Below are 19,443 nucleotides of genomic sequence, written 5' to 3' on the forward strand. Positions count from 1 at the left end.
CCAATCCCCAATGGTTAATGTTCCCAAACGACAGACGAAAGACGCACACTCAGCCTTTATATGTTAATATGCCTTAAACGGCACAAGAGCTGGGCCACTGCCTAACCTCCATGCTGTTAGAATCTACCTCCCGGCAGTAATGCCAAGTTTCTACTTACTGAATTCTATGTTCTATCTTGGCCGCTCTAGACCCTGTTGGGCAACCCTCAGGGTCGTGCTCTTTTGTCCTGCCCTCTTCTCAAGCATGGTGTCACTCCACACTTTCCCAACCTGATGGATCTCCTCCTCCTCCTCCTCTCTGCTTCCGGTCCTAAGAGGGGGCAGGGTCCTAAAATCCCGCCTCTGTCTGTCTTTCCTAGCCACTGACTGCTGGCATCTCTATTTACCAATCAGAACCAACTGGGAGCAGGTTCTCAGAAGCTCCGTGCAGTTTTATGGGGAACATAATTAGCATTCGCAATACAAGCAGCCACACCCGATTGTCCTTCAGCCTCCACATGTATGTGCGTACATACTCACATGCATACATTCATGATGATTATATGCAGAAAAAGACATTCACAGAGTGAGAAATTGTGGGTCCACATCTGCCCCGCCACTGGGGTGTGGGATACTCTGCTTGGGCAGGCAGAATGCGGAAGAGCCAGATGTGGGTCTGTGCTCTGTCCCACTGCTGGGCAGTAAACAAGAAGCAAGAAGCACTAGCTAGACTGCATTTACCCTGCGCTGCTGCCTCAGATGCTAGGCATTAGGGAAGCGCCTAGACACCACTCAGGGGGTGAGAAAACACAGCCTAAGATGTGGGAGGCCGAAGCTGGGTTCCCTGACACCCAGGCATCCAGTTGGGGCTGGAAAACCTGCACAGAGAAGTTGGGAATGAAGCACTGGGGTCCACAGGCCTGCAATGAGTCCGGGACGGGGTGCTCCCAAACTCATGGACACCCAGGTGCCACTGGGTCACGAAGAGTTGGGAATGGAATCAGGGCCATGGGCTGGGGAAATGGGAGCTCCGGCTTAGCTCTTTGGTGATTGATCGTCCTCAGCTTGGTAGCGGTTATCCGGGAGTGCAGAGTGGCCTTCTGCCACTACGGCTCTGTAAGCAAAGGCCTTCTCTACACTCCCCATGGTGGCTCCTGATGAAAGAGACAGTCCTTGTTTATCCATATCATTTATCAACTGTTCACCATGGAAATGGATGATGCCAACTCCTCAGGGTGGACCAGATAATAAATACCTTTTGCAGGGAGGAATGTCTGGGAAGGGAAGCTTATTGGTTAAATCCTTAGGGCCTCTAGATACCTCATTAGCATGGAGAACTCTGTTCTGGGCTACATGACGAACATGGGAAGTGTGGTCACATGTTGCGGGCCAGGACTCTAGGAGGGAGCAAGGAGCGCCTACCTTCTCAGGTGGGTACCTGAGTGCAGGGATCTCAGACCAGCTCTACCTTACCAAGTTTCCTGACATGGTCCACTGCCCCATAAGAAATAACTTTGGGGAAGTAGAAGATATGGTATGGGCTAGTGAGATGACTCAGTGGATAAAGAGACTTGCCATCAAGCCTGAAGGCCTGAGTTCAATCCCAGAATCTACAAGGTAGAAGAACCTACTCCCACAAATTGCCCTCTGACCTTCACCCTAATGTCAACACACACATACACACACACACACACACACACACACACACGAAAAAAAGAGAGAAAGAAAAAAGGAAGAAAAGAAAAAAGATATAAAGATATAATACAGCAACTGGAAATTCAAAAGATCACATCAGGGGCTAGATACATGGTGCTTACCTTGCATTCACAGAACCATGGTTCCTTCCCCCAACAACAGACAAACCAGGTGTGGTGGTGCACTTTGGTAATCCCAACACTTGGGAGAAGAGGCAGGAGGATCAAAAGTTCAAGACCATCCTCAGCTACATAGAGAGTTCGAGGCCAGCCTGGGCTACATGAGACCCTGTCACTAAAAAATAAACATTTTTTAAGCTAGCTTGGAAAGCTATTGTAAGGATTCTCCCGGACACAGAAGCAGTAGAAAAAGAAATGGAGGCACTAAGAAAATTAAAATTCAACATGAAGCATTCAAGTATTGGGAGTTCTAGAAAGCAACAATAAAAAGAAATAAATTATTCCAAGAAAAGCTCTCAAAACCAGAGGGGAGAAACTCCAAGAACCGTCAGGCTCTAAGACCATGTGCGGAAAGCTTACTGTCAGTCTCCGTTCTCATAAACACAACTTTAAAGACAGCACGAAGGTGCCCAGCCCCCTCAAGGCCACAACAGCCATCCTGGAAACTGGAAAACAAAAAAGATTCCACATCCAACTAAAGTGTGGCCTAATTATTACAATTAGGGTAACTGTATGTTCAAACCTGACACCTTAGAAACTTAAATCCTGCCGGTGGTGGTGGTGTGTTGCGGCCCGCCCGCGGTCCACAACACGAACGGTTCAACTGAGAATGGCAGTTCCCTGCAAAGAGAGGTAACTAGATAGGGCGGAAGAAAAGAATGAAGCCAGGACAACAAGTTCTGATCGAGGCTCAATTTAATATTTCCAGACACTCAGTTTATAAAGGAAGGGGGAGGGAACCCAATTTCCCGCCAAGTAATCCAGGGTCCAGTAGCAGGACGAACACGTGTGTGCCTCCAGGCAGCAGAGTCAGGTTCCAGCAGTGGGCGTGGCAGGACGAATGAGCCGGTAGCTCCACCCTAGAGCAGGCAGGTTCCAGGCTGGGGGAAGGGAGGCCACATTTCCCCCCATTAGATAACAAAAATAAAAATAAAAAAGTGGTGGCCTGTGGCAGAAAGATTATCTATGTTCAATAGTTCTGCCTAAGTTCCTAGGGCTAAAGAAAAAACCTATTTCCGTGGGATTTCTTAACTATTCTAATGGTAAACTGTATCTGGCTAAGGCTGTAGGCTCTGACTTTATAATGCTAATTAGTGCTGAATAGGTAGCTACCTGTTTGCCTTTTAAGTAGGGCGTTGGAACCCTGGCTGAGTTTAGCTAAACAATTTTAGAATAACACTGAACTGATAATTATCCACAATTTTGGGTGACAGGCAGGGGAAACAGTGAGAAGCGATTAAGACTGGCTGGCTCCTAGTACAAGGCCAATTGGCTTTTTTATTTTTTGGGTGGGAGGCAGTGAAGGGCCTGCTCTTACAACAGCAAGGTCTCCAATCTCTCTCCCCCCTGTTAATTAAGTTTAAATAGGCAATGCTTAACAGAGGTGATCAAAAGATTTTCTCATCCGTAGATGAGTGGGCCTTTAACCTTGACTTGGGTGGACATTAACCTGATTCCTCCCGTGAGTATCGTAACAACTCACATCTGTGGCTCTTGGTATCTTTTGGGGAGGGGAGGCAGAGCCGTAAGTATTTTTAGTGTTTAGCTGGAGTCGGATACCAACCTCTTTCAAATCAGGTGTGTCGCACAGGGAACTCAGAAACGGTCAAACTGGACCTTCCCTCCGCAGTGATCTCCTGCGCCAAGCGGTACCCATACCGTATTCATATGATTATGAATCAGTATCGCAATTCTGAGTTATTGCGAGGCCTCTATGTGAGACTTGTCAACCTCAGATTTAGCAAGGCCTAGACAAGAATTATGTCACTATTAACACCATTAATTTTGGTTAAAATAGGAGCTGAAAGTCTTTCCTCTTCATCTCTGTTATTCCCAGTAGCCTGAGGAACTAAGGACACCTTGCAGTAACAGCAAGGGTGAAAAGCCAGAGGCCAGTTAAGGGACTAAGCCTATATCTATCAAAATAAGAACTAATCTTTGTAAATATATATGAAATTTCTACTTCCCTAGCTCTCCTGGTAAATCTAAATCTTATCTTAGACTGAAAAGCCACATGCTGGGATGTCCTTGGAAGGGAGATTAGCAGAACCACCTGTTTGCTCTTAGGGGCGGAGAACCGGAGAATGTAGATTGACCTGCTTGAGAGAAGGAAGAATACTAAACAATTAGAGTGTAGCAATGTAAATTTTCTGTTTGGAGAAGTCAAGGTACTTTATTTAGATGCAAATTGTAAAGCTAAAGTTTATCTCCGGCCTTTTGTAGGGGAATTGGCTCAGAGGAAACAGTGTTTTTTGAGAGCTTCCACTCCCAGCTCAAGAGGAAATTTAGTCCTCACGGTGATACTTATAAGATTTGGAATGTGCGTTCATCTGACTAATTAATCTCTCGAAAAAACACAAACCGAGCCCTTTCCCAGATTAGAACTGGATCTGGACCCTTCCATTTATTAGTCAGGGCGTCCTTCCATTTTACCAATGCATAAGAATTAGAAGTAACTGGGTGCCAGTGGCGTTCCGCTGCAGACTGACCTTTAATGTCAGTTTGCAAAAAGTTTAGGACAAATAAGGTAAAGGCAAGGTGAGCCTTTGGTGACTTTGGGGGATATGCTCTGAATTAACTTTGCTAGGTAATTTAGAATATAGGAATCTCTAATAATTGAACTGAATATTAGACCAGTCTAAGATTGAGTTAGAATGGCTGGTCACACTGAAGAAGAGTGAAAAATCATTATGACTCTATTAAATGACTAATTTTACTAAGTCTGAATATACAGTCTCTGATGTACTATTGCCATAAAGTTAAAAGGCTAGAAGCTAGTCTAAACTGGAAAAATGACAAGCAAGGATGGATCTAAAACATGAATTTAATCCTTTAGTCCTTTTAATCAGGACACTGAGTTAACTTACCTGTCAGCTCAGCACACGAATTACCAATATGCTTCTGTAGAGTTCTGTGGAGAGAACCTGTTTTTCTCTTTCCTAATAAGGTAGCTGTTTTAGGATCAATTTATAAGCCAATAAGTAGACCCTTTTAAGATACTAAAAAGCATTTATTAAATTTGACATTTTAATCTCAAATTTTGAAAATAAAGGTATGTTTTAAATAGTGTGCATGGAAATGCACTAAATAGTATATATGGGGATACAATTTCTCTCTTTTGTCTTTTAAGAGGTTAAAGTTTAAAATTTTACAATATCTAACCTTTTGAATTAATAACTTTTTGGACAAAACATTTTAAATATTTGGCTGTAAAGGGGCAGTGACTAATTGCACTTTCAATTATTTTTCTTAAGGAACGGTTGTAACTAGAAAGCTAGAAAAGTTATTAAGAGTCACACGTGCATAATTTATTTATTTATTAACTAGAAATATGTATAAGCAATTGTAAATTTGAGAATTAATAGTATCTGAGGGACGAACAATTTTAAGTAATTATGAGCTCAGAGATACAGCATTGACTATCAATATATAAATTAAGGTTTGATTGTTCAGCATTTTAAAACACCATCTACAGCACACAACCAGATTATTTGTGCTGGAATAGGGGCAACTGTGTGTCTTAAAACTCTGCTCCACAGCAGCTAGTTGGGCCCACGTGGCCAACGATCGGCTGGGAGGATGAGAAAAATGACTTTACAATAATGTTTTTTCTGGCCAAAGAATTGTCTTGGGCACAACTAATTTTTAATTACCAATTAACAACAATTATAAAAGCTTTCTTTATTTTTTGTAAAACCTTTTGCAGCAAACCAAAACACCAAATAACAAAATGATACTGTCTCTGAATCTTTTGGGTGAGAGCAAGGATTTAAGGTAAACTTCCCTTGAGAAGCATTAGTTAATAAAATACTTTCCACTTAGGAAACAATATATACTGAAAGATTAAAACTTTTGGCTTCTTGTAAAGAAGCAGAAACAATAAACATTTTTCTTACATAATGTAAAGCTATATTAGCCATACATAGAGGCAAAATTTTCTAGTGATTACCAGTTTACTAGAAGCAAAAATCTTTGAATTTAAGCATTATTTTAAACATCTGAATAGATCTGTAACACTGTTAAAAAGAAATTTTCTTGAACACAGGGAAAAACTTTTTTAGGCATTGTTTGCAAAACAAAAGAAAGGGCCACAAGCCGCTCTGGGACTGCCCAGAGCCCTGTATTGACTCAAAGGTAAAATACTTTTTAATTTGAGCATTAATCTTAAATTTGCAATCAAACTGCAAGCTGCAGTCAATGGAACAATGGCAGTTTTAACCATAATTTTTAAGTTTTTGTGCAAGGTTAGGATAATATCTACAACTTTGGGAAAGCAAAACCTACGTTTAAAACAATTTATCACTGTTAAAATCAATATTAGAAGCATTACTATCATATTACGAAGTTTGGATATCAATTAATACCTATGAATACCTATTAAAGCAAGCTTTAACACTTTAATAAAGAGGCATTGCTTTATATCTTATCTTAAATTTTACTATTTAGGATAGGAACCACATTTATCATTATCTAAACTAGAAATATCTTAAGAGACTCAGCCTCTGAAGCTTAATCTCAAACTTTAACTCGCTTCAGGGCCTCACCAACTTTCTCCCAGGTTCCACAATCTATCGTTTCTTCTTCTTTGAACCATGGACAACAGCTATCTATCTTATCTAAAAGATTTCTTACTAATTGTACTTCAAGCCTTACTCCTTTTTCCTTAAGCAACTCCTGAAAACTAAACACAATTGCCTGATCCATGTTTTAGAACCCTTCTTTCTTCCACCTAAGCAGTTTTCTAAAAAAAACTGCGGCACACCGCCTGTCTCCGTATCTAGTTCCGATTTACGAACTGCTGACCCCAAGTAGAACCAGTGTTGGGTTAGCACTGCTTCAAACTTGCTTCGTATCCTACTGCATCCCCGCAACACTTTCAAAACTGAAATTTTTTTGGGCTAGCGCTAGCATGTGTACCTGTCCGTTGCTCCGATGCTCCTCCTCCGATACGAAGATTCTTTCCTTTCTTGTGGAGCTCCACACAGCAATCGTTTCTCTTAGCATCTCTCTGCCATTCTTCAGGTCCCAGTTCTGGCGCCAACTGTTGCGGCCCGCCCGCGGTCCACAACACGAACGGTTCAACTGAGAATGGCAGTTCCCTGCAAAGAGAGGTAACTAGATAGGGCGGAAGAAAAGAATGAAGCCAGGACAACAAGTTCTGATCGAGGCTCAATTTAATATTTCCAGACACTCAGTTTATAAAGGAAGGGGGAGGGAACCCAATTTCCCGCCAAGTAATCCAGGGTCCAGTAGCAGGACGAACACGTGTGTGCCTCCAGGCAGCAGAGTCAGGTTCCAGCAGTGGGCGTGGCAGGACGAATGAGCCGGTAGCTCCACCCTAGAGCAGGCAGGTTCCAGGCTGGGGGAAGGGAGGCCACAGTGGTGCACAATTTTAACCCCAGCATTCAGGAGGCAGAGGCAGGAAGATCTCTGAGATGGAGACTATTTAGATTTTCTACAGAACAGGGATACTACAAACAATGTCATGAGAAAAACCCACATGTAACTGTTGCCTCCAAGTTCTGACTTCAAGTCTTTGAAGATAGATGCCTGAAAATGGGATTTCTGGCCCATACAGACATTTTTGTATTTTTGTTTTCTGGGTTTTTTTTTTTTTTTTTTTTTTTTGTAATGCCATCTGACATGGCCACTGAGAGTGCACAGGGGCCCCAGGCTCTCCACACGCGCACAGTCCCTTGGCTGTTACAGTGTTGTCCGTTCTACACAGAGACCTACATACAAACAAGCACCACAGCCAGGAGATGGGTTTCCTTTTGGCTTTGATTTGCATGCCTTAGATTCTCCTCCAAGCCATTTTGAACCACAATGGAGACTCTCAGCAATCAGCCCTTCAGCTGCTGAACAAGACATTCACCTGTCTGTACCACCAGCCTGCCGCCACATGCCTGGGACGCAAAGGCGCAAAGGCGACTGGTGCAGTTGGGTCTCCGAGGTGTAAAGTCGAGAGTTAACCCTTATCTGTCACAGAAGAAGATCAAAACTCTCCAAGCATGCCCTGGGGTGGGGGGTGGGGGTGGGGGACCACCTCATGAAAATCTAATGCTCTAGTCATCCTACTGCTGAGAGTCAGAGAGAGTCCAGACGCCTTCACCCCATTGCCCACCCCGACCAGTGGAGGCAGCAGCTTTGTACATGAAACCCTTTCCTTCCCTTGAAGATTCCAAAAAACAGGGAGCCTGGGTTTTCTGCTGGGGGGCGGAGGGAGAAATACCAGCCGGAGTGAAGGAACAGGGTTCTGTGTGCGAGAGCCCTGAGCCAGAAGTATAACTGAGGAGCACTGAGCATAGTCAGACTCCAGACCCGTTTGGAAGGTAGAATGGTTGAGAGGTCAGAGGGAGCTCGATGAGGACGTGAGAGAGGTGGAAGCCCGAGAATCACATCGAGAGTCAGTGAGTGGCTTAGCCATGTCATGGCCTACAGCAGGAGAGCCTGACAACCTGAGTTCAATTCCCAGAACCCACGAGGTGGAAGGAAAGAAAGAACTGACCCTCAGAAGTTATTGTCTGACCACACACACACACATGGACACACATGGACATACACACACATGGACACACACACACATGGACACACATGGACATACACACACATGGACACACACACACATGGACACACACACACATGGACACACACACACATGGACACACACACGGTGGGGGAGGACTCCAAGGAGAGAAAAAGAGACAGAGAGACAGAGAGACAGAGAGACAGACAGACAGACAGGCAGACAGGCAGACAGGCAGACAGACAGATCAAGTATAACTTTTAAAATGAAAACAGCAATCATGTCTGGAGGTAATGCCATGAGATTAGACAGATAAGAACCACCCGCCAAGGTGGAGAATAGCAGAAGCAGGGCTTTGGTAGTCATAGCGACAAGAGAAACTATGATGACAGCCAGTGCCACGGGCATCACTTTAGTGCGCTCTGGAGGGGCTGGCTGCCTTGGGGAAAGTCTGGATCCTCAACCTTCCCACCGGCTGAGCACCTCCGATGTCCTTCTGGTACGTTCTATTTCACTTAAATTGGTTTCTGAGATTTGTAAGCACCAGCTCTTCTTTTGGCACGTGGTGTGTGTGTGTGTGCACGTGCATGTGTGTAATGGTACACGTCCACATTTATTTGCATGCATGTGGCAGCCAGAAGTTGGTCTCAGGTGTCTTTTTCTACCATTCCCACTTTCTATATTGAGACAGGGTCTATTAATTGGCCCAGACCTCACCACGGAGTTAGGCATGGTCTGCTGATTGGCCCTGACCTCACCAGTGGAGTTAGGCCGTCTAGCCAGTTTGCTCCAGAGCTCCTCTATCTCCACCTTCCATGTGCTGGGATTACAAGCAGCTGCCACACCCACCTATCTTTTCCGTGGTGCTTAGGATCCAAACTTTAGCCCTCACCCTGGCACAGAGTGCTTTACCTGCTAAATGAATTCTCCTGAGATAGCCCTGGATGTAAAACACCACTCTTCCCATGGGGCGATACATGCTCAAACAAATCCATGAACTTTCGGACGCCACCCACTTTCCCTGCTGGGGGGGCTGACTGTTCCCGCGTGGCATCTCCCTCAGGGAGACAGTTTCTGCCAGTACAAGGTGGGGAAGTGTCAAATACTATTAAAACTTGATTGCTAATTCAAATGCTATTGTGTTTGATAGGCCTGTCGTGTAAAGTGCACAATGTAGCTTAATAAAATTGATAGAACTCCCTTTGAAGACATTTTTGTCACCGAGGCACTTGGTAAAACTGCTTCTACCCAGTTCCTCTGCCTCTTCTGCGTTTTGCTAAGTGACGTGGTTTTCATGAGCGCACGGGGCCCAGAGAAGCACATTTTCCAGAGAAGAGGTAGAAGCAGCCTTTCTTTTATTTTGCATAATTAGCTAGACCTCCTCCAACTGCCTAATGATGCGGTTCATCCCAGTCACCCCGAAAGCAAATCAAAGCCATCTTGCATCTATGCCATGTGTGATCAAATAAATGATCCACAGAGGTTACAGAAACCAACTCGGAAGAGCTCATTAAAGATGCCAAGTCCAAAAATCAGTCTGTTTGAGGGAACCTGTCTCTTCTTCTTTCCCAAGTTCAATGAAGATTCTCAGCCTGGGACCCAGGACAGTGACAGTCACACTCACCAACAAGATGGTCAAGCCTGGTAACTTTGAGCACAGCCAGGGTGGAATGGAAACGATGTCCCAGTGTGGCTCCTGAGCAGCCTTAGGGTGACGGGCCTAAGGCAAAAGCTGGGGGGTCTCACACAGACTACAAACTACTGGAACCCAGATTCCATACCTGTGAAACAGAAGTCATCGTCTGAGGACACACTGCTGTGAGTGCCGAGACTCTGGATGGAAAGAGACAAAAATCCTATCTGAAGTGACTACACAAGAGAAGGGAACTTAGCAGAGTCCAAAAAATGAAAATATCGAGCGTAGAGGCTGGGAGCCGTAGCTCAGTGAGAAGAACATGAAGGCCTGGGTTCCATCTCTAGCGTCCTGCAAAATAGTAACCGCAGCCCATAGGATGTGGAGGCAAGAGAGCCAGGAACTCAAGACCATCCCCAACTACACAGCAATTCCTATGTAGGGAGTTCTAGGCTAGCCTGGGCTACTTGAGACCGTTTCAAAAACAGAAAATAAAAACCAGGGAATTTTTAAATTACTGAGGATAGAGCTGGCCTCTGGTACACCTGAACTGCTGAACTTGACCCTCTCAGCAGGACCCAGAATCCTCCGCTCCTTGCTTCAGCACTTCCACACGTGAGCTTCATTTTCAGATTCCCCAACTCCCTGGGTCATCTGCTACGTAAAGTGCAAAAAAACATTCTGTGAAGTATACAAGCATTGGCCTGTCCTCTTGTAGAGTGTTCTTCCCAAAATCCATGATGCACTGATTGACACCTGCCCATCACACGGTCCTGACAAAGAAGCTCTGCGTGGGCTTTGGGCAGGAGGGAGGACTGCACACTGGGAAATCAGTTCTCATAGGAAGCAGAGTGTCCATCTTGCTGACAAGGATGGCTGACCCCAGTGACAAGGGAAGGGAAGAAAGACGTGACAGCTATCTAGACACTAGCACACATAGAAGAAAATGACTGAGGTGACAGAAGGAAGAAGGAAGGAAGGGAGGGGAGAAGGGAGAGAGGGAATGAAGAAAGGAGGGGAGGGAAGAAATGAGGGAGGGAGGGAGGGAAGAAATGAGGGAGGGAGGGAGGGAGGGAGGGAGGGAGGGAGGGAGGGAGGGAGGGAGGGAGGGAGAGAAGGAAGAAAGGAAAGGGAGGAAATGGAGGGAGGGAGGGAGGGAAGGATACACTGCATAAGTTGGTGGAACACAGTGGGTCTTCAGGAAGGGCCATCAGAGAAGAAGTAGCAGATTTGACATTCAAATTCTGCAAACTATGATATCCTGCATCTTACTGAATTTTCAGGGGCGGGTTCAAAGCACTTTGTTTCCATCTTAAGTACAAATGGACTGAACAGACAAGTAGGAAGAAAAAAAAAGTCAGTCTTCCTCTTTTCAAATATTTGTCTTTTTTCCCTTGTTTTTCTCTACTTTTTTTTTTTTAATTTTCTGTAACTTTTTGAGTGTGGCTAACCTGTTTCACAAACAGTCACCTACCTAGCAAAATCCAGATGGCAGACCCTCCAGGTTTTAGATACACACCTAGGAGGCCCCCCAGAGAGTAAAGATCCAGAAATGGCTCTATGGATGCCACCTCATCAGCTCAGTAAACCCAAGCCATGTGAGGAGGCCAGCTTCTCTGAGAGTTAGGGAGAGCCTGCAGCTGAGACCCAAGGAGCCCAGGGGACCGCTCTGTCCAGACACAGGAAGTAAACAAGCCCCGGTGGTGATAGGATTCAGTGTGGAGACTCTGTGACTGCCCCTGTTTAACCATGAGTGACACTTGCTGCAAGGTTGGATAAGTGTCACTTACAGAAACTGAAATCACTCAGATTGTGAACACAATCCAGTTTCTAATGTACACGTTTGGGTGGTTTTCTTCAATAATAATAATAATAGATTACTTGTTTTAAGTCAGTTTTGTTTGTTTGTTTGTCTGTTTGTTTGTTTCAAGACAGGGTTTCTTTGCATAGCCCTGGCAGTCCTGGAACTCAGTCTGTAGACCAGGCTGGCCTCAAACTCAGAGATCCACCTGCCTCTGCCTCCCAAGTGCTGGGATTAAAAGCGTGCACAGTCACATCTTGCAAAGTCAAATAATTGTTTTACTTGAACACCTTCCATTGTGTCCAGCCACTAGAAAACTATTCAAACATGCATGCATTTTCAAATGAAAATGAGGGGCTGAAGAGATAGCTCCACGGGGAAGAGCATTTGCTGTCCTTACAGAGGACACCCACGTTGGGCAGCTCTCAACAACCTGTAACTCCGGCTCAAGAATCTGATACCCTTTTCCACTCTCTACAGACACCCTCATGCACATGTACACACATCCAAAGACACATAGAGAGGATGAAAATAAGTGTCATTTTAATGAAAGCTCAAGGCAGTGTTGGGGCAGGATTTCTCTCTTCTCTTTCCTCTCCTCTCCTCCCCTCCCCTCCCTTTCTCTCTCCCCTTGTCTGTCTGTCTGTCTGTCTCTCTCTCTCTCATCCTCTTTCCCTCCCTCCAAAGAAAATCAGTTCAAAAAACCAGCAGTGATGGCAGTGACAGAAAAACCATCTGTGTATCAGGAACACTTGTTCTCTGTTCTACATGTTTCCTTATGAAGGCAACATAGTCACAGTAACACACCACAAAGGTATGCATCATTTGATAACGAGCAAAAACTGCTGATCCAAGTTTTCTAGCTAAGAGAAAGGAATAGCCACAACTTGCTCCCTTTCTCACTCTGCACCAGAAACATGGAATCTTCGAAATAAGTCTTTGACAGGCATGACCTTGGCCTGGGTGAGCTAAGCCGGGTGTATGTGTGGATGCACACATAAGCTATCTATTTCAATAAAATGTTCGTGAGGTCTGGAGACGGGGCTCAGTAGTTAAGACCACCGGCTGCTCTTGCAGAGTATCTAAGTTCAGTTCCCATATAGTAGCTCACCACCATTTGTAATTCTAGTCCCAGGGGTTCTGGTGCCCTCTTCTAGCCTCAGTAGGTACTGCACATACATAGCACATATAAAATAATCTTTAAAAAAAAAAAACTCGTTAGTAAGAGCCTGACATTTCCACATCCTTCTGGATGCCTTTGCAATTGTCACTCCACTGACTTAGAACTTACATGAAAAAAAGGAAAGAAAAAAAAATAATAAAACAAATAACACTTTATCAAGTCCCCATAAAATTCCAGCAAATATATACTGCTTATTAATAGTTATGGGCACTGTCTTTGTTAGGATTTTATGTGTACAGACACCATGACCAAGGTAACTCTCATAAGGACAACATTTAATTGGGGCTGGCTTACAGGTTCAGAGGTTCAGTCCATTATCATCAGAGCGGGAGCATGGCAGCATCCAGGCAGGCATGGTGCAGGAGGACCTGAGAGTTCTACATCTTCATCTGAAGGCTGCTAGCAGAAGACTGGCTTCCAGAGAGCTAGGATGAGGGTCTTAAGGCCACACCCACAGTGACACACCTACTCCAACAAGGCCACACCTATTCCAACAAGGCCACATGTCCCTAATAGTGCCACCCTCTGGGCCGAGCATATACAAACCACCACAGGCACCTTATCTCTGTTGGTAGTTGAAGACCACGTCCTCCATTTGAATGACTGTCACTAAAGTCACAACACCGTGAGATAATTTATAGCAGCTGAGAACTTTGCTATCCAAGCAACAGGGCATGGAGCGCCCCCCATGCCCCTCTTGGGCCCCTGTCCAAACTTCCATCCATAAATCCCTGCAGGTGAAGCTGCCAATGGAGGCTCAGAGGAGTGTAGGATTGCTAAGCTTGTCCCCTGAGGGTCTTCCACCAACTCCACACTGATGGGACCTTGTGTTTCTTTCCTACCCGCTCACTGGTAGAGACGACTCCATCCCATGTAAAAGTACTACTTAATTTTATTTGAAATTTGTAATTACTGAGCTGCATCATTTTATACACGTAATAGATTCTACGAATTGCTGGAGGCTATTAAATTTCATTACTTTACCAAGAGTCCATAGGGACATTTGTTGGATGTCAGATCACACCACGAATACCTTGCCTGGTCTCTTTCTTCCCATTTTTTTTTTTTTACTTAAAATTATATATTTATTTGTGTGTGTGCACGCGAGGTGCACATGTAACAGCTCGAGGGTGGAGGTCAGAGGACAATGTGTGGGAGTTGCCTCTCTCCTACCACGTGGGCCCCAGGCCTTGAACTCAGGCCCAGCTTGGTTGCAAGCCCTTTACCCACTGAGCCATCTCCCCAGCTCCTCTAACTGTCCTTCTACTCCCATTCTATGCTGCATGTCGTTTTATAAACACGTTACCGCCTTTGCCCCAGAGCTGCTGAGCTACCAGCCCACCCAGGCTCGCTTTTGTTCCACCCGGCTTAGCTCCGGGATCTGCACTGCCAGCCCTGACTCTCTTCTCTTTCCTACCGGAGGTCGCATTACAAGCCTACTCCCGAGACCCTAGAATCAGAGGATAAAGGATACCCAGACAGCTTTATTATTTTAAAACTTGCCAGGTAGGCACAATTAAGGGGAGCAGATATCTCCTGCCTGGAAAGGCAAGACCTCATCAATTATCATCTGTTTCTCCTCCTGACCTAAACTTAGGGCTTGTACCAGCTAGCCCCTGCCAACCTCCTTGGCCATCCAGCCGTAGCAAAAGAAACAGGCCCTAGCTGACCCGAGGCCTTGCACGATTGCAGTGCCCACTTTACTCCAAAGCAGAGCAAAAAAAACCCCATCTCTCCCTGTATCTCCTTGTCTCCCAGGGACCCGGAAGTCCCGCCTATGCCTTCCATCCAGCAATTGGCCCCCTGTCTTCTTTATTGACAAGTCAAGGACCAATTAGGGAACAAGACCTTAGTAACAGACCCTCCCCTTACAATTCTAAAGTCAGGACTCAGAGCTACAAGGAACACACACAACTCAGTACTTCAAGATGGACATTTGGCTTTTTGTTTTTCCCAATCTGTGGGAAGAACAACTTTTCCAAAAGTTTTTAAAACTACCTTGCACAGAGTGGCTCGAGAGAGGATCGCCCCTACAGACCCTCACCCTGCAGACCGCATTCATAGATCAGGCTCCCACACTGGGGATAACACACCACAAAAGCCCCTGCAGTGGTGGTCCAGTACCACAGGGGAACCCACGCGCACTTACTGGAGTGGAGTCTATGCTTCCACACTCAAACCCATCACCAGCTCCATAGTAAGCATCCCTCAGTGCCTGTGTCCTAGCTGCGAGAGAGGCTGGAACGGTGACACTCTGCTTTCTGGGGTAAATGACAAAGACTCAGAACATGGAATGACACTCAAGCTTCAGAAAACATGAAAGAAAGATAGAAAGAAAAGAAAGAAAGAAAGAAAGAAAGAAAAGAAAAGAAAAGAAAAGAAAAGAAAAGAAAAGAAAAGAAAAGAAAAGAAAAGAAAAGAAAAGAAAAGAGAGTTGGAGAGATGGCTAAGAGCACCGATGGCTCTTCCAAAGGTCCTGAGTTCAAGTCCCAGCAACCACATGGTGGCTCACAACCATCTGTAATGAGATCTGATGCCCTCTTCTGGTGCATCTGAAGACAGCTACAGTGTACTTAGATATAATAATAATAAATAAATCTTTTTTAAAAAAAAGAAAGAAGGAAGAAAAGAAATTTTTAAAAGATTAAAACATAATTGGTTAATTTTTTTATTTAAAGTGTATGGCAGAGGAACTGGAGAGATGGCTCGGTGGTTAAGAGCACTGACTGCTCTACCAGAGGTCCTAAGTTTAATTCCCAGCAACCACATGGTGGCTTACAACCATCTGTAATGAGATCCAATGCCCTCTTCTGGTGTGTCTGAAGACAGTGACAGTGTACTCACATACATAAAAATAAATAAATAAATCTAAAAAAAGAAAAAGAAAAAAGAATGTATGGCAGAGCCTGAGACTTTAAGTGATCTCCAGTTTGAAAAAGAAGTCGATTTGTCCTCTGTATCTTTCTGGATACACTTGGGAAACACTTGATCCCTGTCTTAATTGGGGTTAATATTGCTAACATCATGACCAAAGCTACTTGGAGAGGGAAAGGTGTGTTTGGCTTACACTTCCACATTATAGTCCACCACTGAAGGAAGTCAGGACAGGAACTCCTAGACAGGGCAGGAACCTGGAGGCAGGAGCTGACACAGAAGCCACGGAGGAGTGCAGCTCACTGGCTTGTTCAGCCTGCTCTCCTTCCACAAGGAAATGGGCTAAGCCCATCCACACCAATCCCTAATTAAGAGAATGTTCCCCTCGGGCTTGCCTACAGCCTGGTTTTACAGAGGTATTTTCTCAATTGGGGGTCCCTCCTCTCCAATGACTAGCTTGTGTCAAGTTGACATAAAATTAGCCAAGACAATCCCTTATGGGGGTGGGAGATGACTTTACCCATGATGCAAGACAAACATTCTCAAACAAATATGATCCTACCCACCCTCTGGCGCTCAGAACAGTGAGGGCTGGTGAGACAGCTCAGCAGGTCAGGGTCCTTGCTGCCATGCTAAAATCTGAATGTAATCCCCCAAACCCACAGGGTAGAAGGAAAGAACTGACTCCCCAAAACCGTTCTCTGACCTCCATACCGGTGCCATGCGCAGCCATGTCCACACACGAACACAGCACGCACACACAAATAAAATAAAATAAATAAATAAATAAATAAATAAATAAATAAATAAATAAATGCAGTATGTTTTTTAAAATTTAGAAAAACATCAAAAGTAAGAGTAGAGGTTAAATTCTTCCTAGAGAATGAATAGGATTTTTTTTAAATGAATAGAAACTTGTCTGTAGATGGAGTTCTTTGACCTGCCCCTCCCCATCCTTCTGCACAGGGATGACGGAGCTCTGCGACAGAGAAGCACCTGTGGTGTTGATTAACTTCTTGACAAATGTAGACAGGTGTGAACAAATTTCCATGTTTTGATATGGATATGTACACTCAATTTGTTAGAACTCTTTATGGAGATTGACAAATGTGTACTCCAGAAGCAAAAAATAAGTAAATAAATAAAATAAAATGAAGGTATAGCGGTGTGCACACCTGCAACCTCAGACACTGGGAAGGCTGAGGCAAGGGGATTGTAGGATCAAGGCTCCTCTGAACTACACAATGAGATGTAGTAAAGACAGGCCTGCTACAGCCCTCGAAGCCTTGCAGTTTCCCTGTCGACAATAAGGGCTCAGCCAAGCCTGATTTACCTTTAAGGGGCAATCAGGCGCTTTACCAATCGGTTGGCAGGAGGAGCCTCTGTCCCCACCCTCGTCAGCAGAGTCAGTCACATTACAGACTCCTGGTGTTGACATATATGGGCCCAGCTGGCACACACATATGGAGATATACAAGAAACCTCAGAAGTGCAGCCCTGGTTCTCTCGGGAGATCAGATTAATGGGACTTTTCCCGGTGGGGTTGGGTTGGGTTGGGTTGGGTTGAGTTGGTTTTCCAACTGTTCTACAATGTGCACACACTTCAGAGGAGGTTTAGTCATACGTGTACATGTGTGTATGTGAGCGCACCTTCATGTGGAATGGCACGTGTGTGCAGGGCAGGCTGAGGTCAATGGCATGTGCTGTTCCTCAGATACCACGGACCTGGGTTTTGGACGTCCATTCTCTCTTTGGTCTGGAGCGCACGAGTAGGCTGAGCTCTCTTTGGTCAGGGAGCACCAGGCATCCTGTGGTCTCCACTTCTCCAGCTGGGATCACAAGCCGTGACACCACACCCAACCTCTTAACGTGGGCTCTGGGGACTCGATCCTCACGCTTATGTTCCAAGCAGTTTCATGACTGAGCCATCTCCTCGGTCCTCAGTGCTTTGATTTTTATTTCTTAATGTTTATTTTTATTTTATGTGTACGTTTGTCTGAATGTTTTATTCATGTGTGTGGTACCTACTGAGACCAGAAGAGGGCGGCAGAGAGAGAGAGAGACAATTCAGCAGATGGCACAGATGCTGGGAAGTGCCCCCCCCCCCCCTCTGGAAAAGCAGCCAAGGTACTTAACCTCCAAACCTTCTCTTCTCTCCAGCCCCTCATCTTGCAGTTTTTAACCTAACAGTGATCAGTGTTTTTGCTGGCATAAATTTTGTTTGGTTAGCTAAAAAGAGGAGTCAAATCTACTAACTCTAGTGGCTTGAAATAAAAAAATCTACGTTCAGTAGTGTCTGTGCCACAGAAGGGAGTAGCCGGACCCAGAGGCTGGAGTAAGGATACAAATCAGTTTCCTCCCGGGGTGGACAGTGGAGTGGCTCAAAGGTCTGCTGTACAATTGAGATGGGGGGGGGGGGGTCGGTCAGAGAACGAGGGTGAAAGGGAGTGGGGAAGGGAGAAGAGGAGGGAGAAGGAGGGAGAAGGAAGGAAGGGGAGGGAGAGAGAGAGAATGCAGGTGGCAGAGATGGGCAGCATTTCTGGTGACACTGCAGTGATGAAGGTGGAACGGGGGGGGGGGCACAGTGTGGGAAGAACTATCATTTAAAAACACCGTGGCTGGAGCAGTGTTTGCCACACAGGCACAGGGACCTGAGTTCCCTCCACACACCTATTATAAAAAGCAGGCTCCTAGAAAGGCAGGGACAGGAGTATCCCTGGGCTCGCTGCTCCCTAAACTTACAAGGAAACCAGGTGCCAATGAGAGACCCTGCTCCAACAGGCAAAATGGACAATTCTGAGTGACACACCTAAACACTACACGAAGGCACACATGCACATCCACAAACGTTATATACAAAAAAAAAAAAAATTAAATGTTTGGTGCTTGAGTTTTGTCAAAACATCTGTCCATGTATTACATGGGCACTTACGAAAAAATTATAAATGATTTTGGGAAAGATTTCTCAAGCATACCATGACAAAGACTTTTACACAACGCAGAAATCCATTTCTTAATGATTAGGGATCTAAATCTCACAGGTCTGCCATATCGTTATCATAGGAAACCTGAGCTTTAAACTGTAACCGATTAAATCACGTGGAACTCAGTAAGACAGGCTAAATTAAGACAAATTGCCAGGTGTGGTGGTACATGCCTTTAATCCCAGCACTCGGGAGGAAGAGGCAGGCAGAGTTCGAGGCCAGCCTGGTCTACAGAGTGAGTTCCAAGACAGCCGGGGCTATGTAGAGAGACCTTGCTTGGGGGGGTGGAGGAAAGAAGGAAGGGAAGGAAGGCAGAACAGAGGGAAGGAAGGAGGGAGGAATAGAGGGAGGGGTAGGAGGGGGGAGGGAGGGGGCGGTAGAGAGGGAGGAGGGGAGGGAGGGAGGGAGGGAGAGAAGGAGGGAGGAGAAGAGAGGTCATTGACGGGTGAGTTGTGTTATTTTCTGACAATAGGGAGATACCATTTGCTTTCAGGGGGTGGGGGGAGGTGGTGCATCTTGGTGCACTCTTTTAAACAGTGTTTTAAACAGTGTATCCATATGGCAGGGTCTGAGTTGGGTCTAAAGAGAA

Source organism: Mus caroli, unplaced genomic scaffold, assembly GCF_978045245.1.
Source record: "Mus caroli unplaced genomic scaffold, Mus_caroli_1 scaffold_2, whole genome shotgun sequence".
In the NCBI taxonomy this organism is placed as follows: domain Eukaryota; kingdom Metazoa; phylum Chordata; class Mammalia; order Rodentia; family Muridae; genus Mus; species Mus caroli.